Source organism: Gossypium arboreum, chromosome 10 (genome assembly GCF_025698485.1).
Source record: "Gossypium arboreum isolate Shixiya-1 chromosome 10, ASM2569848v2, whole genome shotgun sequence".
Lineage (NCBI taxonomy): Eukaryota > Viridiplantae > Streptophyta > Magnoliopsida > Malvales > Malvaceae > Gossypium > Gossypium arboreum.
This window is the reverse complement of record NC_069079.1, coordinates 51,131,592-51,157,883: the sequence shown is the minus strand read 5'-3', so window position 1 is coordinate 51,157,883 and position 26,292 is coordinate 51,131,592.

The window sequence follows — 26,292 nt, the reverse complement described above, 5'->3', positions numbered from 1 at the left end:
TCTTCCGCCTTGCAGGCTCGTTCGACTAGTGTCACGAACTCCTTTATCTCCAAAATTCCCACTAGTAACTTTAACTCTTCATTCAATCCTTCTTCAAATCTTTTGCACATCGCAACCTCATCAGCCACACACTCCCGAGCATACCGACTAAGTCTTACGAACTCATGTTCGTATTCGAATCTGATCATCGGCCTTGCTTGAGTTCCAAGAATTCCTTACGCTTCGATCGATGAACCGTTGACTAATGTATTTCTTTGAAATTGGATTGGAAGAAATCCCAAGTAACTCGTTCATTTGGGACTATGGAAATTAAAGTCCTCCACCAATAGTAAGTGAGTCTCGCAACAAGGATATAGCACACTTAAGACATTCATCGGTGTGCATGCAGTTCATCTAACACCCTAATGGTGTTATCGAGCGAAACTTCGGCCTTTTCGGCATCATCGGTAACTATGGCCTTGAACTCCTCGGCCCCATGCTTCCTAATCAAGTCCACGGTGGTTTACTCAGCCTCACAGGATCGATGAATCGGAGGCATTGCGGGCTCTTGGGGTGGAGTATTTAAATTCGGAATGATTGGACAGCCGGGTTGGTTCGGGCATATTGCGCGACCCACTCATTCATCATAGTGAAGAAGGCTTGTTTCGCCCCTTCATTTTGATTATTCGCGGATGACTGAGGCTCAACGGGTGGTGTCCCTTGCGCAGGAGCAGCCGCTACACTTTCAACGTCATCCGCCAAGGGTCTCTCTACCCCGGGTTCCATTGCTAATCAAAATAAAAATTCCAACCGTCAGAAGTCATCACATTATTAAGCGCTAACAATTTGGCATGTATAGCTAGACTCACACGCGCTATGGTAGTCCTAGAACCGACTAAACCATAGCTCTGATACCAATAAAATTGTAGCACCCCTAACTCGTGACCGACGCCGGTGTCGGACACGAGGGGTTAACGGCCAAATCCTCTCAAGATACCAACCAATTTGACATTACCAGTCAGGCAGGAAAACTGCGTCACTGTCGCCTTAAAAATCATATCTCGAGTTTCAAAACTCGGAAACTGGTTTCGTAAATTTTCCCTGAATTTAGACTCATATACCCATCCATGGGTTTATTTTTAGAATTTTTGGTTGGGCCAATTGGTACAGTTTATTAGTTAAAGTCACCCATGTTACAGGGATCGACTGCTCTGACCTCCGTGCATTACAACTTGAATATCTTTCTGTACAGGGCTTTAATACTGGTGCCGTTTGTTTCTAATGAAACTAGACTCAAAATGGAATCTGTACATATAAGGCATGACTCCTAATTATTTCTGGATAATTTATGGTAAATTTTCAAAGTCGCGACAGGGGACCCAGAAACCGTTCTGGCCCTGTCTCACGAGAACTTTAATATTTCCCAGTATACTGCTCATATGGTCGTTTCGTTTCGTCCATATAAAAATAGATTCATCAAGGTTCAGTTCCATAATTTACTCACTATTTAATTCTACTTCTACTATTTTTAGTGATTTTTCAATCTCATCTCACTGCTGCTGTCCGCAACAGTTACTGCAGTAGACTATGCCAATTTCATGAATTTTTCCTTGGCCTTAATCATCCATCATACATGACACAAATTATGGCCACCTTAACAAAATTTGAGTTTCTAAGACTCGTGGCTATAGGTTCTAGCATCCCACTCGACGACCACATAGGCCATTTTCACATGGCTTAAAGTTTACAACCCACAATTCGACAAAATATAATAGCCTATACATGCCAAATGTCCTTCAACAACAAAAAAAACAATACCACAAGATTTCAGCGGTGTGATGACTTCAACGACGGTTCCGAAAGCACGCAACAATACGAGTCCAAGAGACCTAAAATGGGTGACAAGAAAACACCGAGTGAGTTTACAACTCAGTAAGTCATAAGCATTCGTCAATCCATCGATAAAGTTACTACTACATGTACAACAAATGAGGCTAGGTACTCGTCCATATCGAATCTATACCATAATACCTCGGACCTTTCGGTCCAATCTCGTACCAATTCATACATCCACATTTCATATTCTACACAACAAGATAATCGAAGCATTTTTACACATTAACTCATTTTCCAGCACAACCATACAATTTCAATCATCACATAGATTTAAGGCTTACCAAATTCAACCCCGAGCATGAACATATTTTCTATTCGTCATGAGCTCGAGGTACTTACCCGATCCGCTGTCCGGGATTAGCTCGATAAATGTCGCACACTCAGTGCCAATTGTAATGCAAGAGCATATAGTGAATCCGCACACTTAGTGCTATATGTATTCAACTCGCACACTTAGTGCTACATAATCGAACTTCGCACACTTAGTGCTGTACAATTTTAAACCCGCACACTTAGTGCCAATCTTGTCACCGTGTCCATTTATACCCGCACACTTAGTGCCGAGACCAATACCTTATGTATTTTGCTGCCTTTATACATTCAACAATGGCATCATTCCATACACATACATTTCCATTTACACACCAACTCATTTAAACACATTTGCATATATATATTGATCATTTAAATCAACACCAAATATACGCTTAATGACTTACCTTGTGTTGGGTAAAACAGTCCAAGTCGGCTACTCGATGACCTTCGTCTTTCCCTTGCTTGATTCTCCTTCTTTAACTCCTTGAGCTTAATCAATAAATCAACTAGTTTAACCCTCTTGCTAAACATTCATAATTCAATTACACATGCATATGTATGTTTGTATATTCGCAACCATCCTCACTTATTACCCATTTGGTCAACAATCTAAGCCAAGATAAGGCTTCAATATGGTTGCCTCTAACCGAATACATGCACACCAATCTACTTCCTTTGGCCGAATATGCATGTCTATATGGAGGCCAATTTTACATAATACTACACAAAAAAAACAGCATACATTTTCCTAATTAACGCATTACATATTGTAGTTCTATACACATCTCTCATTTATTTCATAACCGAAACAACATCACAAGCAAATAGACACCTTAAAATAGTATACATGTCATACCAATTCATCATGTGCAAACATATATTCATGTAGGTGCAATGGCGAATTCTCAAGTGGCTTATATCCAAATATACACACATATCCAAAGCTTAAATCTTACTTACCATGCAACATGCATGAATCATACTTATGGATATAACATGGCCGAATACCACAACACCATACCGTTTCAATTTGGTCATGGTTAAACAAAGAGCTTAGTATCTCATTCAAAATGCTAAAAGAAAATCTAAGAATCCTCAATCCACCATCACATGAATCATTATCAAGCTTGATATTTAGCATGCAATGGCATTAACACCATATTCACTTTGGCGAATTTCATTCCCATGACATAACAAAGATTTGAACCATGGGCTAACAAGAACATCAAGCTAGCAACTAAAATATACATGAATCTCATGGCAAAACATCAAACTTACCTTAATCTAGGTACAAGTATGGCCAAACCTCCTCCTAAACCTCTTCCAAACCAACATGAAACAAGAATTCCTTCCTTCTTCCTTAGAATTTTCAGCCCAAAGGAAATGAAAATGATGAACAAAATTCTTCTTTCTTTCTCCACACTCACGGCAATGGGCATGCATGAGACCATTTTTTTTTTTTTTTTGTTCCTTTCATTATTAAATTCCCATGCTCACTATTTTATTTTTTTCTTACATACACCATTGTCCCAACATGTTTTATGACATGTTTTTACCCATAATCTCTTGTCATGGCCGGCCACTAACTATTGGGGGGGGGAAATTTGACATGCAAGTCCTCCCCTTTGACTACATGCACTATTAGGTCCTTATAGATTAGCCTATCACTTTTCAAAAGTGTCACACAAGTCCTACTAACTGAATTCACATGCTATCGGCTAAATCGAAGCTTGAAATTTTCACACATTCATAATTACATATTCTAGACAATAAATATTACGTTCAAACATTTCGGTGACTCGGTTTAGCGGTCCCGAAACCACTTCCCGACTAGGGTCAATTTTGGGCTGTCACAGTAAGACTCCCATGCCAACTTCTGCAAGTACTTCAAGGAAATTAGAGTTGTCAATTTTGATGGATATGTGCAAATTCATGCACAATCAATAGCAAACTTACTAGAAATATGCAAAAATTAGAGATGATTCGATTCAAAATACTTTTAAGAATGTCTCTAAAACTTTTGTTCCTGAGTTCCCAGATGATATCTTTGAGAAATCGATGGAAGATACTGATTATACAAGTGGAGATGGAGCTAAAGAAGACAAGGGGAATGAGTCAGAAAAATAAAAGGGGGATTCTTGTGTTTTTATTTATTTATTTTAGGTCTTTAGGAATTTGTTTCTTTAGTAACTAGGATTTAATTTCTAAAAAATAAAACATAGTAAGCATGAATAAATGCTTCCTTTAGAAAGAAAAAGACTAAGTGATGGGGTAATGGGAATGAACATGTCGAGGATTGGATTATGAGGAAAGACTTGGTATTTAAGCAGTCATAATGATTCACCTCTCTTTTCTTTTTAACCCTACCTGGTGTTCAGTTTTCATTCATTACTTTGTTCTTGCAATAAGGACATTGATTTTTTTTAAAGAGGGGTAAGGAAAATAATTGCTCAAAATCTTTAAAATTTTCAACTATGTTTCAATCATTTCTTTCATGAGTATGTTTTACTAAATGAATGTTTAAAGACATTTTTTTGTTAATGAGATAGTTTGTACGCAAGTATGAATGATGATTATATTTGAGTGAAAATATGTTATCATGAAGAATGGAATACTTGTATGATCTTGGCCTTAGTAATGTTTTCCATGAAAACTTAGTTTCTTTTGAGATTAGACATGCATGAAGTTTTATGTCTTTAGAATTGACTTAGTAACTTCCTTGAGGCGAAATCCTAGGAGACATAAAATTGTAAAATGATATAGGCACTACTTCTTTGGACTATTTGAGCCTTTTCGAGCCAACCTTATGATATTAGACCCTTGAAATTATAATTTTGAGCTTAAAAGCCTGTTTATTGCAATGAACCTACATTACAACCTAATTTTGTGCACTCGTCTTAACTAAAGTTGTCTTGGTAAATGACATTTGAGGAAATTTTGGATGTTGTACGTGCTCATGCTTAAAAAAAAGTGAAGAAAAGTTTGCTCAGTTTCCACAAAGCAAAATGTATGAGCATGAGTTCAAAATAAGTTTGAGGGTGTTCCAAAGGTTCACTTAAAGAAAAAGGTTGTATTACTAGAAAACCAAGACAAAGTTAAAGGTTAAGATTTTGAAACCGAAACATCCCATCTCTTGAAATCCCTATTTTAGACCGAGCCCCATTACAACCTTATAAAAGACCTACTGATTTGATGATTATGTCTGTAACAACCCGTTTTTAGGGTTAATCAGAACAGTGGTTTCGGGGCCACTAAATCTGATGAGTAGGTTTGTAAATATCATATTTAATATTTATGAGTTAATTGTGAGTTTAAAAAAGGTTTTTGATATTGTGATTTTTATTTTATAAGCGATTTATTAAGCTCAAGTGGTATGACCCTAAGGTCAAGTGGGTTTAGAAAATGAGGTATCGAGACCTCATTTCTATAAACCGAGTCGTAAATATTTTTATAAATATTTACGGAGTGGCAATAAGATGATATTAAAGTTTCGTTGAAAAATTTTATTGTTTTGATAGTTAATTAAGCAAAAAGGACTAAATCGCGCAAAGCGTAAAAGTTGTGTTCTATAAGTTAAAGATATTAAATAGCTATGGAATTAAATAGTGGGAGTCCTTAAGTGGTAATTATTCCATAATTGTTGGTAGTGGAATTCCATGGCTTGGTATAATGGAAATTATTAATGTATATTAAGGTTAAATATGGTATTTGGTAATTATAATAAAATAAAATAAAACAAAAGCCAAATTACATGCTATCATCTTCATCAATAGCCGAATGTGAGAAAGAAAATAATGTTCTCAAAGCTTTGAAGGTTCGGCCATGGTTGTTCATGCATGTAAGTCCATGTCGTCTCGGTTTTTAATAATTTTTACGTTTTTGAGATCGTTGCTTTGTAATCTAGCTGGCCCGTACCTCTAATTTTAAAATTGTTAAAGTATTTGGATGATGCCATTATTGAATGTTTGAGTATCTTGTTGTTTGATGATGAGTAATAAATCTTTGATGTTTGATTTTCATGTTTGATTAAGTGATTTTTGATAAAAATGTGTATTAAGGACTAAATTTAGAAATTTGTAAATTGAGGGTCAAACGTGAAATAAATAAAAGAAATGGGTTGCTAGAGACCTAAGGTAAATTCGCCTAACATGGGTTTGATGAAATTTTGAATAATTTGTGTTATTTTGAAATAGGGATTAAATTGTAAAAATGTGAAATGTTAGGGATAAAATGCAAAATGCCCAAATTATGTGTCTTTAGATAAAATTTAATGAAATGTTGAATAAGTGAGTTAATTTTGATATTAATTAGATTGGCAAAAGTAGAATTGGATTTGGATCGAGGGAAAATCAAAATGGTCGATTAGTCGTCTCGTTCGATTATCGTCTTCCGAGGTAAGTCCTTAAGTAATTATATTTGATTTTCTGCGCTTAAGATTATATAATATGATAAGTAATTATTTGATGTTTACAAGTTCGAATTGCAATAAGTATATTGAATTTCGCTATAAAGCGAATATGAAATGGATGATTTATGTATATAATGTGGCGAATGACTATTAAGTGATGATGTTAAAGTGTGTAATATGTGTATACAATTTTATTGTACTTGTTTGTATAAAGTCGAATGTGAATTGAATGGTATATATGTGGTGACAGAATAGCTATTATGAAACAAAGTCAAAGAATGGGATATTTGTATAATAGATGAATTGTGACTATTGTTCCTACTTGATCGAGGTTGTGTGTGAAATAATTTGTGAATATGGCATATAGTCGAATGGTTATTAAAAGTGAAACTAGGATAATGAAAAGATTATGTGTTCCTTGTGTATGATTATTGAACCGAAAGTTAAAAGGTAGGTGTACATTTTGTGCTTATATTCGAATGAAGCAATTAAATTGCTAATGTGAAATGTTATGTGAAATGTGTTAACATGTGAATAAATAGGCTTCGTGCTGGAAATATATCCGGGCCAAAGTCCCGAGCTTCGTCTTTGAAATGTATCCGGCTAAAGTCCCGAGCTTCGTCTGAAATATATCCGGGCTAAAGTCCCTGAGCTTCGTCTTTGGGCTGGAAATATATCCGGGCTAAAGTCCCGAGCCGTCTTTGAAATATATCCGCCAAAGTCCCGAGCTTCATCTTTGAAATGTATCCGGGCCAAAGTCCCGCAGGCTTCGTGCTGGAAATGTATCCGGGTTAAAGTCCCGTAGGCTTTGTGCTGATAATATAATTTCGGGTTTTATACCTAGTGGGCCAAGTGCCGATGAATTTGATAAAAGTATACAATTACAAGATCATACACTAAGTTGACAAATTGAAAGTGCATTACATATTAAGTTGGCCAGGTATGTATCATGTACTCGTATGCGATTTTAATTTGAATTAAATTATAAATATATAAAGTGATGCATCTGTGAATAAGTGTCATGACTATAAATGTGATTGTGATATATTCGGTAAATATGTGAAGTTATGTGAAGTGATTCTATGTTTATATTCAAATATAAACACTTGGTCCTTGTGGAAAGGTTTGTGGAAGTATATGATTTTATTTTTAGGTGATTATGATCTTGGAAAATTAAATGTGAATATGATATTGTATTTCATTCGTTTCAATTGAACTAAAGCTGATAGTGAAGCATTTTAATGCCTATGTTATATGAGTTCGATCTTGAATGACATGATATACATGTTTAGATAATTTGAATGCAAGGAATGTGTGAAAGAGCAAATTTGTAATAAATCTGCTTGGGACAGCAACTGTAGCGTGATTTTGGAAAATCACCATAAATTGTGGAAATTGAATTAGAATCTGAATAAATTATGAAATTAAAGCTTAATGAGTCTAGTTTCTTATAAAAGAAATCATGTAAGCAAAATAATTTTAGATAATGAGATATTTGAAGTGGAGTGAGACAGAGTCAAAATGACTTTAAAATCCCCTATTCTGTCTTTAGAAAATCATTGTAAATTGTACAATGATGATTATAAGATAAAATTTATATTCTTAGACTCCTTAATGAGTCTAGTTTCAAATGAAGTAAACGATAACATATTTCGAATTTTGTATAATGAGAAAATTGATTTGTAGTGAAGAGTGGTCAGAATAGTCAAACAGTGAAATAGGGAAAACTTCAATAAAAATCTGGTATTGATTGGTCTAACCAAAAATTCTGAAAATTTTATGGATGGAAGATATATAAGTCTATTTTCATGAAAAATTAACGGCACTTTATTTGGAGTTTATTATCTCTAGTTATAAATAATTTAGTGACTGTTGCTCAGGAAAACGACTTGTAGTGAATTTGTGATTTTGTTGCAAACATGGTTAAAACTAGTTAATGAGATACTTTTCGAGTTCTTATGATCTTATTTGTGATTTCAATATTTGGTTTTAATTGAGTTCAGATTCAAGTGAGGTGAATTTGCTAAATATGCATTATGTTCATGGATACTTGGCCGAAATGGGAATTACCTAGGAATGATTTCTTGAAAATTTGAAATAATCGAGGTATAAGTAAATTAATTGTTTGCATTGCTTAAAACTTACTAAGCATTGAAGCTTACTCCGTGTTCTCTTTTCCATTCCTTATAGGTTTATCCTTTAGTTCGAGTTGGAAGAGTCGGAGATATCATCACACTATCGAGTCATTATGTGAGTTGAGAAGATGGTATATCATCATGATTTAAGGCATGTATAGGATAGACTATAGGTAGAATGATATTTTGTCTTTATATATATTATAGCCATGCGAAGATGGCTCGCTTATTTTGTTTAGAGAAGCCTTATAATTGAACTAATGTGTTGAAATGTTTTAGTTATAACTTGATAGTAGTTAATTTGTTATTAGATATTCGGTTATGTTTTGATAGTTAGTCATTTTGGAAATTTATAAGAGCTCTTATGAAAAATCAATGAGACAGGTTGTATTGTTGATAATTTATGTCTGGTAAATATCTTTGACCTTATAGAAGTTTTGTTCAGTCAAGTAATACCTCATAACCTTATTCCGGCAACGGATACGGGTTAGGAGTGTTACAATGTCACCTACATTAGTGGAGAGGAAGTCCTAAGTTCAACATATGAAGATTATAAATAAGCCTTATGATTGTTTTTCTTGAATGATGAGAAATTATGTTGAATGAAAGAATATTATCTATGGCTGCCACGTATATACATACTACAATTCATGTTGGCATATCTTGAAACTTAGTATAAAATTTTCAAAATGTTTGCGTATGATTTACTTGTTAATAAAAAAGGTATATGAGCATGAATTTATTAGTACATGATTGTGGGGCAAGGATTGATGCTGCTTACACTTTTAGCAATTTTGCTTTAGCGAGACCTTGTGCTGTGCATGAACATTATTCGGGACGAGCAATGATTTAAGTTTAGGGGTTTGTAAATTGAAAAATATATAGGATTTTTCCTATATAATTCACCACCTTTTTACTTAAATTTTTTGTTAAAACCAAGTAATTGTTTAATAAATTAATGATGTAACATCCTGATTTTGGGCCTAGTCGGAACAATGGTTTCAGGACCACAGATCTGATGAAGAAAATTTTATTTTTATTATGTTTTTATGGTTTACACTTTCATGGAATGATTTTGTGAAAATTTCGTTTGAAAATTTTGACGTTTGGGCACTTAATTTAGTCAAAAAGACTAAATTATAAAAAGTACAAAAGTTAATTTCTACATGCTAGAGGTGTCCAATTGTTATGAAATTTTAAATTGGAGGTCTTTATATGGTAATTAGACCATTGGTTAAGTTGGTGGACAAAAATAGACATGGTTAGGCATGTTTCCAAAGTTTTTCATTAAGGGCATTTTGGTCATTTAGTTATTAAAATGAATTAAAAACAAAAATAAAAGCCAAATTTTGTCCATCTTCAACTTCTTGGCCGAAACTAGCATGGAGAAACCATAGCTAGGGTTTTTCAAGCTTCCAAGCTCGATTGTAAGTTTGTTCTAGCCCCGTTTTTAATGATTTTTACATTTTTTGTAATTCCCGTAAGAAGATCTATCTATTTCTACCATTAATTTGAGCTAGGGTTCATGTTTAAAAACTGACCCATGTGTGATATGCATGCATTTTGATGTCTAATGGTAGAAAATGAGTGTTGGATGTTAAATAAATGACTTTTACTAAGCGATTTTCAATGAAAATGTTTGGAAGGACCATTTTGTAAAAGTTGTAAAAGTGGTATAAAAGGGTGTTTTGATGAGAATTGTAGTTTTCTATAGTTATGAAAATGGTTCGGCTAGGCCTATAGAGCGAGCCTAGGAGAAAAAGTGTAATTTCGATAAAATTTAGGGGCAAAAATGTAATTTTTCCAAAATATGGTTTTTGGATCACATTAAATAATGTGACTAATAATTAGACTAAATGTGATATTATAGATCAAGGAAAACGAGGATTGGACCTAGATTAGGTGAAAAATGGAAAATCGACGGTTAGGTTCCTTTTTGCTATTTTGGTCCTGAGGTAAGTTCGTATGGTAATAATAATGCAATATCATGCTTGAATTGTAATTATCTATTATTATGGCATAAAATGTATGATTTAATATAATAGAAGAATTTATGGATGATGAATATGATGTGGAAAATGTGATGAATGTTAAATTACTATTACATGAGTTGTGGAAATTGCTACACGGTTGTACCCGACGAGATTTCGACAAGTAAGTTCATGTGATTAAATAAACATGATATTCATGTTATTGTTGTTACACTTGAAATCTATTTTTCTATGGTTGTTTTGATTTATATGTTAATGATATTGTGTATGGGAACGTGATGTACCCATGAAGTAATCGATAGCTCAAATGTCGATAACATGTGATTGGATGATTGAATATAATGGAAATTTGATGAAACATGATACTTCTTTGAAACGAGTAAGTTTGTATGTAAATAATATATCGATTCTTTTTTTATGTTATTATCTTTTGTTATTATATGAGATGTAGCTGGCTATAGAATGATCATTTGATGTAAATTACGAATTGAAATTGACTAAGAATGAATTAGTAAAATGTTGGAAAGTGAAGAATTTCCCGGTTGGACCTTCGGAATAGAAAAGATACGAATGATCCGTTGTGAGAACACATGTGTAGGCTACTATGTGTTTAAAATGGTTTTAGGTCACGTGTGTAGTACTAAGTGCAGGCTACTACGTGTGCCAGATTGTTAGGTTATGTGTAGTACTAAGTGCAGGCTACTATGTGTACCCGATAGCTTCGATCACGTGTGTAGTACTAAGTGCAGGCTACTACGTGTATCAGATGGTTAGGCCATGTGTGTAGTACCAAGTGCAGGCTGCTACGTGTATCAGATGGTTAGGTCACGTGTGTAGTACTAAGTGCAGGCTATTATGCATACCCGATAGCTTTGATCACGTGTGTAGTACTAAGTATAGACTACTACATGTATCAGATGGTTAGGTCACATGTGTAGCACTAAGTGCAGGATACTATGTGTACCAGATTGTTAGGTCGCATGTGTAGTACTAAGTGCAGGCTACTATGCATACCAGAGAGCTTCGGTTATAAGGGTGGTAATATGTACAGGCCACCAGATATCTGTTATTATTCCGATGAGTTCAACGGGAAATTTACTAAGTGAAAATACATATGAACATGATTATAATAAGTGAAGGTTCATGTGTGTAAACTTATGAGCAACGTGCACGATATGTGATCGAACTTTGGTAAGATTGATATGGGATAAGTGTTACAATGAAAGTTTCTACAAAGAAAATATGAAAGAGTGAAATTTAGTAATAAGACAGTTTTGGACAGCAGCAGTTGTGTGATTGTGAAAAATCACCAAAAATGGTGGAAATCGAATTATAAGTTGAATAAGATATGAAATAAAATATTATTGAGTCTATTTTCATATAAAGGAAACAGTGTAAGAAAAAAAATTCATATTATGAGATATTTGAATTTTTGTGAGACAGAATCGGAATGATTTCGGAATCCCCTATTTTGATTTGGGAAAATCATTAAAAAATTTTAAAAAATAATTATATGTTATAATTTATATGCTTAAAATTATTAATGGTCTATTTTTAAAAGAAAAAACGGGAACATTATCCAAATCTTGTACGAAGAGATAATTAATTTTTAGTGCAGAGGGGTCAGGACTGTCGAACAGCAAAATAGGGGAGATATTAAATAATAAACTGTACCTATTGGCTAGATTAAAAATTCTGAAAATTTTATGGTAAGAATATATGTGAGTCTAGTTTTAGGGAAAATTAACAGATCTTAATTTGGAGTTTTGTAGCTCCTAATATAAATAATTTAATCACTGCGACTTGAGAAAATAGCTTGACTGGACTTTGAATAAATAGAAAGAATTTGAAAATATCATGTTAATACATTGCTTATTATTTTTCATGCGAGCTTACTAAGCGTAAAGCTTACTCCCTCCTTTCCATTCCTTAGTGTTCTCAGGTTGGCTCAGGGTTGGAGTTCGTCAGAGGCAGCATCACACTATCAAGCCAATACCTTTGGAGTATTTATACATAAGTTAGAAATATCAAGTGAGTGGCATGTACAGGGACCTAGTTTTATAAAATGTGTTATTATAATTTGGTTAAATGTATTGGCCTATATTGAGCTATTGATTATAACTTGTAAATCTAGCTATTCATGTTGTGTCTAATAATTGTGATGTGAATATGCTTGTTTGCCATGCATGGTTGGTAATAAGTCATGTGTGTTGAATGCATGTTTTATGACCAATCGAGGTGGTCATGACCATGAATTAAATGTGTAATGTAGGAATAAAATGATAATGCCTTGAACATGGACATTTGATGGATAGTTTGGTAACCATGGTACAATGATATAAAGTGAGAAATAGTAATAATGTTAAATTGAATATGGAATTGTTGTAGAATGTCTTAGTTAAGCATATTGTTTTATGCATGTGAAATGTGGACACTATATAAAGTTATGACTTGGATAGAAGGTTATGCTTGATGATAAGTTGGAATTAAATAGACATGAAGATAACTATGGTATAAAGGTATAAGTGGTAAGGCATTTGATAAAGGCAAATGAATAAGATATGGTGTGTCTAGACTTGATTTAATGTGAGAATGTGTAACACATGTATGTTGATAAGTAAATGAAATGTCTGCATCATAATTGAGGATGTTGAATGCTTCTGGATCCATGTTTGTGTGTGTGCATGTAAAGGGTGACAAAAAGGCTTGGAAAATAGCCTATGTGCTGGCCACATGGGCAGAGCACGGCCGTGTGTCTCAGCCGTGTGGAAGACACGATCTAGCACACGGGCATGTGACTTGGCCGTGTGACCCTTATTTGTTTGCTGACATCATAAATAGATAGTTACACGGGCTGAGGACACAGGGGGGTCCAGAGCCACACGACCTACCCACACGAGCGTGTGACTCTCCAAAACACGAAAAATTTTCTAAGTGATGTAAAACTTTCGAAGGTTCTCGGTTTAGTCCCGAACCCCTTCTAAAGTATGATTTGAGTTTTGTAGACCCAAATAAGGGACTATGTATATACGATTGAATATTTCGAAATATGAATGAAATTTTATGGCCGGGTTTGCATGATTGATTGTGTTTAAGTCCAGTAATGTCTTGTATCCTGTCCTGGCGTCGGACACTGGTAGGGGTGTTACAAATGAAATATATGAAAATATGAAATTGGGACATAAAAATTATTAAAATATGATTTTATACTTCACTATATAGTTTTCATGCAAAAAAATGACTTCTTTTATATTAATTTGAGCATATTATATTTTCAAGCTATAAAGTGGGCCATGCATGATTAAATTAAATAATAAAATATAAATTTATATTTAATAATTTATTTTAATATATTTCATTAATAAATTGGGTTTTAATTAATTAAGTAAATTGATTATTAAAGTGGTTCAATTATTTTATTTGGTCCTCTAAATTATCTACTATTGTTGGACAGGTCTAACAGCTTTATGTTGATTACAAAACCATCCAAATGGAGGACCTAGTCAACCCGAAATTTGGCTGCATGTGGATATTCATAAATCAAATTTTGGTTTAATTACACAAGGCCCTTAAAGAGTTGAAGAAATTGGAGATTTACCTGGAGATTTGCAATTGACCGAGTCCTGATCCTGATGATGTTGTGGCACTTAAATCAAGCAAAAATCAGCCACATTTCCACAAATCATGGCTGGTCACCCTTGGAGGAATTTTCAAAAGATGGACACTCCTATTTTTAGCAAACTAGCTCCCTTGCCTCACCTATAAATAAGACCCCATTTCTCACTTTTCTAATCATCTCTCATCCCTCACTCATTCATCATTCTCTCATCTCTCAATTCTCTTAGCATTTTTTTCCCTCACGCCTATCATCATCTTTGCATAAAGATTTTTAGAAAATTAGCCTCTTAAAGAGCCCTTGGTCGGCCACCTTGGAGAGCCATCAACAAAGGAGCAAAGCGAAGGAACAAAAGAGCCCTCGTCAGTCAGAGTCTTGGGTGACAACCACTTTGATTTGGGTTTAATCCTTCTTTACTTTAATTTAATTCAAGAATGTTTGCTATTTGTTTACTATTCTTGTTTACAACAATGATAGCTTAATTTTATTTAAGTAGGATGATTGCTTTGATTGAATAATAATTATTTGATTCATGCTTATAATGTTTGTGCTTCAATCAATCATGTTTTCAATTAAAATCAAGTTTCTATTTTGTTCATACGTGATTGAAATGCACCTAAATTAACTGAGCGATCCTAACTAGATGACGGCTAATGGATGCATAATTGAAATGTGCATCTTAATTTAGATCCTGGCCCGATTGAATTGCAGGTTGCATAACAACCCTAAGCAGGCTCTGTTATCTGCATAGTTTTTAAATTTGTGTGATTAAACTTTTTCAAACCTAACACATCCCTGTTACCTCGCACGAATACTAAGAAACCCTTAGTAAATAAGGATCAGTAAAATGCATATGTACTAAGTAAAGGATTCTGAAGGACCTAATGTGGTTTCCAAACTCTTGAAAGATCGAGTTGCCATGAAATGTTTTTCCGAATATTGATAAGCATGTTGATAATAATTTGAGTTTAATTAAAGTAATTGTCCTAGCTTATTTATGTTATAATTGTTGCTTATTGTGTTAATTCTACTAAAATCTATTTCATTCATATAGTTGCATGTTAGGATAAATCACATTAGGGATCATTGCATCTAGATTACTTTTTACATAATTTTAATCAATACTTCCACATCAAATTGTGTTTCTATTTACCACGTTGTTAATAATATTTTTATAATTGAGTGAATTAGCACGAATACAATCCCTGTAGAGATTATAACTTGATACTTACTTATTACTTGATAATGAATGTGTACACTTGCACAAACCCGAGCGTTACAGTCGACTCCTTTACGTTGTATGCTGTTTATTCTAGATACTCTTGTGAAGAATCATATGAACCATGAACTGAGATTAGAAAAGGATGATATGATGAGTATGCTAATATATGAATGTTGGATATGATTTGCATGTCTAGTTTGTAAAAATCTGACAAGTGTAGAGTATGTGATAAAAAATCTAGAGTAAAAGATATGATTGTAAGAAACATGTCTGGAATGTGTAAGATAAGATGTATGTTAAGTTTGGTGCTACTGTATGAAAGATATGTTAAGTGTTTGTGTTTGTACTCCACGATGGATTCTAAAGAGGTCCGTTGGGAATTCAAACATAATCTTCGTAAGGAAAGCCCATGGCCATGGCACCATATCATGTAAGACCTTAGATGGTGGGCTACGACATCATATGGAAAGAACTAAATGAAGGTTATTACCTAACGGGTTTTTCTACGTGACCTAAGATGATGAGGGGAAAGCCTCACGAAATGTGAGTTTAGGTGAATCCCTATCATGAACATGCCAGAAAATGGATGCCTTTATGTTAATCTACGAAATGGAAGCCTTTGTGGCGATCTAAGGAAAGGAAAGTCCATGTGGCAAATGATGAAAGGAACGCCTTCGTGGCATACACAAAAGAATGGTCATTGTGGCAACCATCTAAAGAAAACACTTTTGTGGCAGACCTTGAAAGAAAGAATGATATTCTCGACAAACTCTGAAGGAATAGAAGTTATAATGAAATCTGAATCAAAATCCCTTGTGGCGTATCATGTTACACTTTCGATAAGATAATGTAATGATTTTTCCTTGTGATGAGCTCTATATTAGTTATTGGGGCCGATCTCGCATGGTCTTAAGATAAGAACCAAAATTTTGGAATTCGCCAAAGCATGTGATGAATTCAAAGGATGGGCGAGTTAGACTTGAAAAACAAATCTGAGTAAAGGCTATGTCTGGTAAATTGAAGAAGGTTATCTGTCTGTAATTATTAGAGGAAAAAAGAGTGTCCTCTAGTAAGGATCAAACATTATAATTAAAGAATGTATCTTCTACCTATGTACAAAATCATTCATGGATTTCGAAGAAATGATGGCTTAGAATATGAATGTAAGAATAACAATATTTTTTCTATATGTGCCTCTAGAATGGGGATGGTTAAGGAATCACGAAAGTGAGGAGTGAAGAAAATGAGGTATGTATTGAAGATTTGGAGGGTAATGCATGACTCTAGAATAAGTTGTGACATCTATGGTATGAAGAATGAAATTCTAGGAAGGTATTCACCACAGATGAGTTGAAGAACAAAGAACAATGACATGGTTAGTTGAATTTCTAGATATGACGTGTAAAAACAATTCAGGTAACTGCTGTTTATCTCACTAAAGTTCTCATCAACTTACCATTGTGTGTTATATTACATGTAGGTTGATTTGGGTCTACATCAAGAGGGATAATTGTAACACCCCTAACCCGTAACCATCACCGGAATAGGTTAAGAGGCATTACCAAACTTGTAACTCAATTTAGAACAATCATTTATCCAAAAACATCCTTTTTCAGTCGATAACATTCATTCACATTCAATATGTACTTAAATCGAGCTTACAAAGCTTTAAACATGCATTTGGGACTAAACCGATAGAATTTTAGAAACTTAGAAAAAATTCAACATTTCAAATGTCACACAACCGTATGAACAGGCCGTGTGCCTCACAAGGCTAATAGATACGCCTGTGTCTTAAACCGTGTGAAAATAGGGTATACATACTGACTTGTGTCACACGGCCAAGGACACGCCCGTGCCAGGCTGTGTGAAAGCTGGAGAGGTTACTGGCTTTGGTCACATGGCCAACCACATGCCTGTGTGACTAGCCCGTGTGCCCTTCGAAATGGAAATACACGCCCATGTATCAGGCCGTGTCAAAACTGTAGGGTATACTGACTTAAATCGAAAGGGTACCTTAGGGGACACATGGCCGTGTCTCACACACGGCTGAGACACGCGACCGTGTCTCTGCCTGTGTGGAAAAAAAATAGGCTATCTGGAAAGCCATTTTTCCACCGTTTAACACAAAATTTCACAAGCATAAATAACCACATTTTTACAACTCAATAGGCAGCTAAAATAACCATTTACCATTTTAACCTTAAAATTAATTCAAAATTACACCAATTGTCATGCCATCATGTTCCACTAACCATAAATGGTCTAATTATCACTTAAGGACCTTTAATTTAATGTTCTATAGCTATTTGACACTTTTAGCTAATGGAACACAAGTTTTATGCTTTACGCGATTTAGTCCTTTTTACCTAATTAAGCATTTAAACAGTAAAATTTCTTAACGAAACTTTCACATAATTAATTATCATGCTTTATACCTTATTAAAATAATAAAATAAATATTTTGACTTCAGATTTGTGGTCCCGAAACTACTATTCCGATTTGACTAAAAAACGGGTTGTTACAACTCTCCCCCCTTTTAGGGATTTTTGTCCCAGCAAATCTTACCAGTGAAAAGGTTAGGGTACTGTTTTAGCATAACTTCTTCGGGTTCCTACATAGCTTCCTTAATTCTGTGTTTATGCCAAAGAACCTTCACTAGAGCTATATGTTTATTTCTCAATTCTTTTATTTCAAGAGCTAAAACTCGATTCAGTTATTCGTTATACGGCATATCCGGTCGAATCTCAACATCTATCGGAGAGATCACATGTGATGGATCGGATTTGTATCGACGTAACATAGAAACGTGAAAAACATTATGGATCTTTTCAAGTTCTGACGGTATCGACAATCGATATGCTACAGACCCTATTCTCTTGATAACCTCATACGACCCGATGAATCGCGGGCTTAATTTTCCTTTATGGCCGAATCGAAGAACCTTTTTCCACGGTGACACTTTTAGAAATACTCGGTCCCCAACTTGAAATTCAATCTCTCTATGTTTCAAATCTGCATAGGATTTTTGTCGAACTGAAGCTGCTTTTAAACTTTCTCGAATCGTTTTCACTTTTTCTTCAGTTTCTCTGGTTAATTCAACCCCCTGAATCTTTTTCTCACTCAATTTAGTCCAGTATAGCGGAGTTCGACATTTACGGCCCTATAAAGCTTCGTACGGTGCCATCTTTATACTTGTTTGGAAACTGTTGTTATACGCGAATTCAATCAACGGTAAGTATTTTTCCCAACTACCCTCAAACTTTAAAATACAACATCTCAACATGTCTTCGAGAATCTAAATAACTCTTTCGGTCTGACCGTTAGTCTGAGGATGAAAAGCAGTACTGAAGTAATTTGTATGTACTGGTATGGAATGAGCAGATTTTGTTAGTCGATCAACGATGACCAAGATAACATCTTTCTTTTTCGGAGTTTGAGGTAATCCTGACACAAAATCCATTGAAACTCTATCCCATTTCCACTCAGGAATCATCATAGGCTGCAGTAAACCAGATGGTACTTGATGTTTAGCTTTAACTTGTTGACAAATCAAACATTTCGATACAAACTCTGATATATCCCGTTTCATTCCCAACCACCAATACAATTGTTTCAGATCGTTATACATCTTGGTACTACCGGATAAACAGAAAAGGGACTACTGTGTGCTTCATGCAGAATTTTCTTAATAAGCTATGTATTTTTCGTTACACAAATTCTATTTTGGAACATTAAATAGTCATCAGCTCAAATATGAAATTCTGAATCAGAAATAGACTCATATTGAATTCATTTAGCTTGTAATTCACTGTCATCTTTCTAAGCTTCATAAATTTGTTGAAGAAATACCGGTTTAGCATTTAATTCGACTAAAATAGGCCCATCATCACAAATCATCAAATGGGTGTTCATTGCTCGTAATGCAAACAAAGATTTTCGACTCAGGGCATCAGCAACAACATTAGCTTTTCCTGGGTGATAATCAATCACAAAGTCATAATCTTTCAACAATTCAAGCCATCTTTGTTGTCGCAAATTTAAATCTTTTTCTGGCATCAGATATTTCAAGCTCTTGTGATCTGTATAAACGTGGCATTTTTCACCATATAAGTAGTGTCTCCAAATCTTCAATGCAAATACAATCCCAGCCAGCTCTAAATCATGCATTAGATAATTCTTTTCATACGGTTTCAACTATTAGAAAGCACAAGCTATAACCTTTCCTTCTTGCATCAAAACACATCCAAGACTGTTTAACGACGCATCACTATAGATTACGAACTTTTTACCCGATTCAAGTTGTAATAAAATTGGTGCTTCTGTTAACAATGCTTTCAACTGTTCAAAACTCTGTTGACACTATTCTGACCATTCAAACTTCACATCCTTTTGTAATTGTCGTGTCATCGGTGTCGTAATTATTGAGAATCCTTTTACAAATCTTTGGGAATATCCCGCTAAGCCTAGAAAACTACAGACTTCAGAACATTTCTCGGAAGTTTCCAATCAACAATAGTAGAAATCTTGTTCGGATCAACTCTAATACCGTCAACTGAAACAATATGCCCCAAAAATCCAACCTCTTTGAGCCAAAACTCACATTTACTGAACTTCGCAAATAACTGCTTATCACGTAGAGTTTGTAACACAACTCTCAAGTGTTCGGTATACTCAGTTTCATCTCGTGAATAGATCAGGATGTCATCAATGAATACAACAACAAATCTATCTAAATACAATCTGAATATTCAATTCATCAAATCCATAAAAATGGCAGGAGTATTAGTTAGACCGAAAGACATAACAAGGAATTCATAATGTCCATACCTTGTTCTGAACACAGTTTTCGGCACATCTGAATCTTTGACTTGCAATTGGTTGTAACATGATCCCAAACTAATCTTTGAAAATACTGTAGCCCCTTTCAAGTGATCAAATAAGTCATCAATCCGCGGTAGAGGTTCTTTATAGTCACTTTATTGAGCTGTCTATAGCCGATACACATTCTCATCGTGCCATCTTTCTTTTTCACGAACAAAACTAGTGCACCCCAGGGAGAAAAACTCGATTGTACAAAACCTCTGTCTGTCAATTCTTGTAACTGAGCTTTCAACTCTTTTAATTCTGTTGGAGCCATTCTGTACGGAGCTATCAATATCGGTGTTGTTTCGGGCACTAATTCAATTCCAAATTCAACTTCTCTGATTGGAGGTAAACCTGATAATTCCTCTGGAAAAACATCTGAAAACTCACAAACAACAGGTACATATTCTATCTTTGATTCAGACACTTTTGTATCCAATACGTATGCAAAATATGCATCATAACCCTTTTTCAAATATTTCTGAGCTAACATAGATGATATCACAGTGGGTAATTCATTCGAATCATTAGACTTAATCCAAAGAATCTCACCATTTTGACATTTCAATTTGATAGTCTTCTGTCTACAATTCACAACCGCATTGTGCATAGTCAACCAGTCCATACCAAGATCACATCAAACTTATTGAATGGTAAAAGCATCAAGTCAGCCCAAAAACAGTAACCCCGGATCATCAGAGGACAATTCTTACAAATTTTATCAAGTAAAAAAAAATTTCCCTAAGGGATTCGATACTTTAATTACAAACTCTGTAGACTCAACATGCAAACTCTTTTTAAACACTAAATTCATGCAGATATAAGAATGGGTTGATCCAGGATCTATCAACGCAACTATATCAGTATCAAAAAGAGAAAAAGTACCGGTAATAATGTCTGGCGATAATGCCTCCTCCCGTGCACGTATAACATAAGTTATGGCAGGTGCTCGTGCCTCAGATATCACAGTTGAATCTCTCGTAATACCTCAGTTACCACTCACATTTCTAGTATTTCGGGGCGGTCTCCCTCTAGTAGCAGTGTTACTTTCTTTTGCTGGTTGTTCTCTTTCAGTGGTAAACTTTTCTGGACAATCTCAGAGATAATGATCAAATGATCCACATTTAAAGCAAGCTTCGCTCACTAATCTATATTCACCATAATGCTTCTTATTGCAGTGTTTACATTCTGGTCCAACATTTCTAACACTTCCCATGCTGGCAACGGATGTTGCTTGAGGTTTAGAGCTGAAATGTCTTGCATCTCTTTCTTTAGTCAAAATTCCTGTAGAAGCCGTAGAACGAGGATGATAGTCTTTAAATTTCATTAATACCGACTGATGTAATTTACCCGTAAATCTCTTTCCAGAATCTCTAGCCTCCGAATCGGCTTTTCTTTTCTCTTTGCAAAGTTTTTCGGCTTTACAAGCTCGATCAAATAGAACAACAAACTCTTTTAGCTCAAGAATTCCAACCAACACTCTGATTTATTCATTCAATCCATCTTCAAATCTTTTACACATTATAGCTTCTGAAGATACACATTAACAAGCATATTTGCTGAGTTGTACAAACTCTCTTTCATATTCAGTGACTAACATACGACCCTACTTCAATTCAAGAAATTCTTTTCTTTTCTGATCGATGAATCTTTGGCTAATGTATTTCTTTCTAAATTCAACTTGAATGAAATCCTAAGTAACTCGTTCTTGCAGAACTACAGATATCAAGGTATTCCACCACTGATACACAGTGTCTCTTAATAGGGATACAACACACTTTAAACATTCTTCAGGGGTGCAAGATAATTCATCGAATACCCAAATCGTGTTCTCAAGCCAAAACTAGGCTCTCTCAGGATCATCATTAGCAGTGGCTCTAAATTCCTCAGCTCCGTGTTTCCGTATCTTATCAATAGGTGGTTTATTTAATCGCAAAGGATCAATACCTTGAGGAGCTACAGGGATTGGTTGGGAAACAGGTGGGGGTGGAGGTTGCGGAATAGCTGGGTTCATACGAATGTATTGTGTGAACCACTCGTTCAATATCTGAAAAAAGGCTTCTTTAGCCTTACTCTCGTGACTACTAGACATGGGTCTAGATTTAGTAGGAGTAGTCCCTTGAGCGGGAGCTGGCGCGTTACTTGCTATGTCATCTACTACAGCTCGTTCTAGATCCATTACTACATTAAAACACATTTGAAAATGTCAGGAGTCATCACACTATCACAATTTTAAATATTCCATGTATAGCTAGACTTACTTACTCTACGTTAGTCCTAGAATCGACTAAACCATAGTTCTGATACCAACAAATGTAACACCCTGTAACATCCCTAACCTGTATCCATCGTCGGACTGAGGTTAAAGGCATTACCAGACAAATCAGAACTTTTAACTTTCATTTCATAATCATCAAAGCATCAGAGATCAACATCAATATAGAGTCCTTTATATAGGTCTTTGAGACCTAAAACATGCTTTAGAAAAGGGTTGATTTTTCCTAAACTTAAACTTTTTCAAAGAAGTATAGGTCACACGCCCGTGTAAACAGGCTTTGTGCCTCACACGACATTAGACATCCCCGTGTGTTTAGGCCGTGTTAAAACATGGTATACATACTAACTTGCTCACACGACCACAAGACATGCCCATGTGCCTTCGCCGTGGTCGAGACTGACTTGGGCCACACGGCTAGCCATACACTCATGTACCTTCGCCGTGCTCGAGCCTTACTTACAATTGTAAGGTACCCCAAGGGACACACGGCAGTACAACATAGCCATGTGTCGCACACGACTGAGATACACGCCCGTGTCCCTGCCCATGTGGACAAAAATAGGCCATTTGAATAGCCAACTTGCCACCCCAATTGGGCCAAACCTACAAGCACCAAACCAAGCATATTTGCACAGCATTTTATGAGCAATTCACAACCAAAATATAAGTCATTCATGACTTATCATTGCCAACCAAATTTCCATATCAATTCATCAACCAAATTATAACAAATCTAAAATAAAATCATACCAAACATATTTTTCAATTTCATGATCAAAACTTATCAATTCCATAGCTAACGCATGCGAAAAGCTTACCAATCTTACCATTTCATATATTCATACATAAACACACCAAATATATCATATTGCCTCACAATTCATATACCAAAACCGTATCATAAACACATCCATACCAAGCCATGTCACATGGCTAAATATATATACATCACAAAACATAATTTAAACACTTCTAGCCTATACATGCCATACTTCAATATATACATTTTTAAAAGTGCCAAAATAAGGTTCGATAGTATGGTGACGATCCTTGAAGATCCCTAAGCTCACAGTAGCTTCGATATCTATAAAACAATGCAAACACACACAAGTAAGCTTTAAAAAGCTTAGTAAGCCATATACAATTAAACTTATCATTTAAAGCATATAAACATCATCAAATTACTTATACTTTGGAGCCAATTACCAACACAAACCTCATATTCATATACTTGGATCATAGATCATCATTTGCACATATACTTACCCTTCATTTTCAATTATAGTACAAATTCAGACATAACTTAAACGAATTTATATTCACTTATTCATTCATTTTCTCAGAATGCACATTGAACCGTTCGAAAATGTAAGGATACGCGGATAACTCAGAGAACATATACAATGCCAATGTCCCAGACATGGTCTTACATGTAATCAAACATCAATGCCACTATCCCAGACAGGGTCTTACAAGAAATCAGATATGATATCGATGTCCTAGACATGGTCTTACATGTAAAATAGAAGTCAATGCCAACATCCCAGACGTGGTCTTACACGAAATCCTATGTCATGACATATGTATCCTAACTATTCTTAGGGTTCGTACCGGGCTTTTCAGACGTTAAAACTTCGTCGATAATTTCTCGAATAGCACATATTGAGCTTGAATATTCATTCATAAAAATTCGATATCATATGAACAATAATAACTAAATTCAAACACATTTATTGTATATTGACTTACCTCGTACAGGTTCGGATGGATGAAATCGGTTACTTGAGAACTTCCGACTTTCCCCAATCAAACTCTGTTTTCTTTAATTCTTGATCCATATAAATTCAAATTTAACTTATTTCAATCATAAGTTCATTAAAAACAATCTATAAACACATATTTCAGGCAATTTGCAAACTAGCCTTCATATTTTCACATTTTGGGACTTTAGTCCCAAATTCACAAAATCACAAAATACACATAATTTGCATATACTTATGCTTGGTCGAATATTTATAGCACTCATAAAAGTCCACACATTTAATTTATTTCACATTTTAGTCCCTCAATTTGCAAATTTCACAATTTAGCCCATTTTACTTAAAATCATCAAAAATCCAAAGATAAAACATATAAACCCCACATCAAACTTTCATATTTTATCATATAACAACATAAAGCTCATGAATTTATCCTAGCACATTTCAAAATCATCATCAAAATCAAAAATTGAGGCATGGGCCTGATAGTATATGAAGCAACGATTACAAAAACGTAGAAATTATAAAAAACAGAGCAAAAAACATACCTAATTCACCAAATCAAAGTGCCAACCTAGGAAGCTTTTTTTCTTTTATTTTCTTTGTATTTTCGGCAAGATGAACATGAAATGGCCAAATTTTATGTTTTATTTACTTAATATTAACTTAATTAAATAAATTCCAATTTTGCCCTTAATAAAATAATAATAAAAATTTATAATGGTTGTCCATAAAAGTCCATTAACCATGTTAATGGTCCAATTGCAACATAAGGACCTTTCAATTATAAAGACATTTCAAATAAGCACTTTTAAAAAACATCAGAAAACTTTTATGTTTTACGTGATTAGGTCCTTTTTCAAAATTAAGCACACAAACATTCAAATTTTCATACGAGGCTTTCACACATGCTCTGTGACAGCCTTAAAACGACCCTAGTTGGAATGTGGTTTCGGGACCACAAAACCGAGGCATAAAAATAATTTGATATTTATTTTGATGCCTATAATATGTGTTAACTCATGTGTGACATTTTGATGCTTTAATTTAGAGTTATAAATGTGAATTTCACTAGAAAGGACCTAGTAGAAAACTTTGAAAGTATGATGGGAAATGTATGATGACTAATTAAAGCATGCATGCAAAACAATGGCCTTGCATGTCAAATACCCCTTTTACAAGTGATGGCCGGCCATGACAAGGGAGTATGGGCTAAACATGTCATGAAACATGTTTTGTTGGAGCATTAGGGGAAACAATAAACAAATAAGCATGGGTAGTAAAGAAAAAAAATGTGCGTGTGAGTGAAACCCCCCATTGCCGTACATGGAAGAAAAGAAAAGAAAAAATTTTGCTCATCCATTTCATTCTCTCTTGACTGAAAATACTAGAGGGAAGGAGGAATTTTGCTTCATGCTTGGGTTGGAAGAGGATTAGGAAGAGGTTTGGCTATATTTGCATCAAGATTAAGGTATGTTTGATGTTGTGCCATGAGATTCATGCATGTTTTGGTTGTTAACTTGATGTTCTTATTAGCCCATGGTCCAAATCTTTGTTATATCATGGGGATGGTATTTGGCCAAGGTGGATTTTGAGTTAATGCCATTGCATGTTAAATATGAAGCTTGATGATGATACATGTGATGGTGGATTGAGGACTCTTAGATTTTCTTTGAGCATTTTGAATGATATACTAAGTTCTTTGTGTAATCATGACCAAAATTATGGTGTTGTGATGTATTCGACCATGGTGCATCCCCAAGTGTGATTTATGCTCTTTGCATGGAGAGTAAGATTTGTGTTTCGAAATCATGTTCATGTTTAG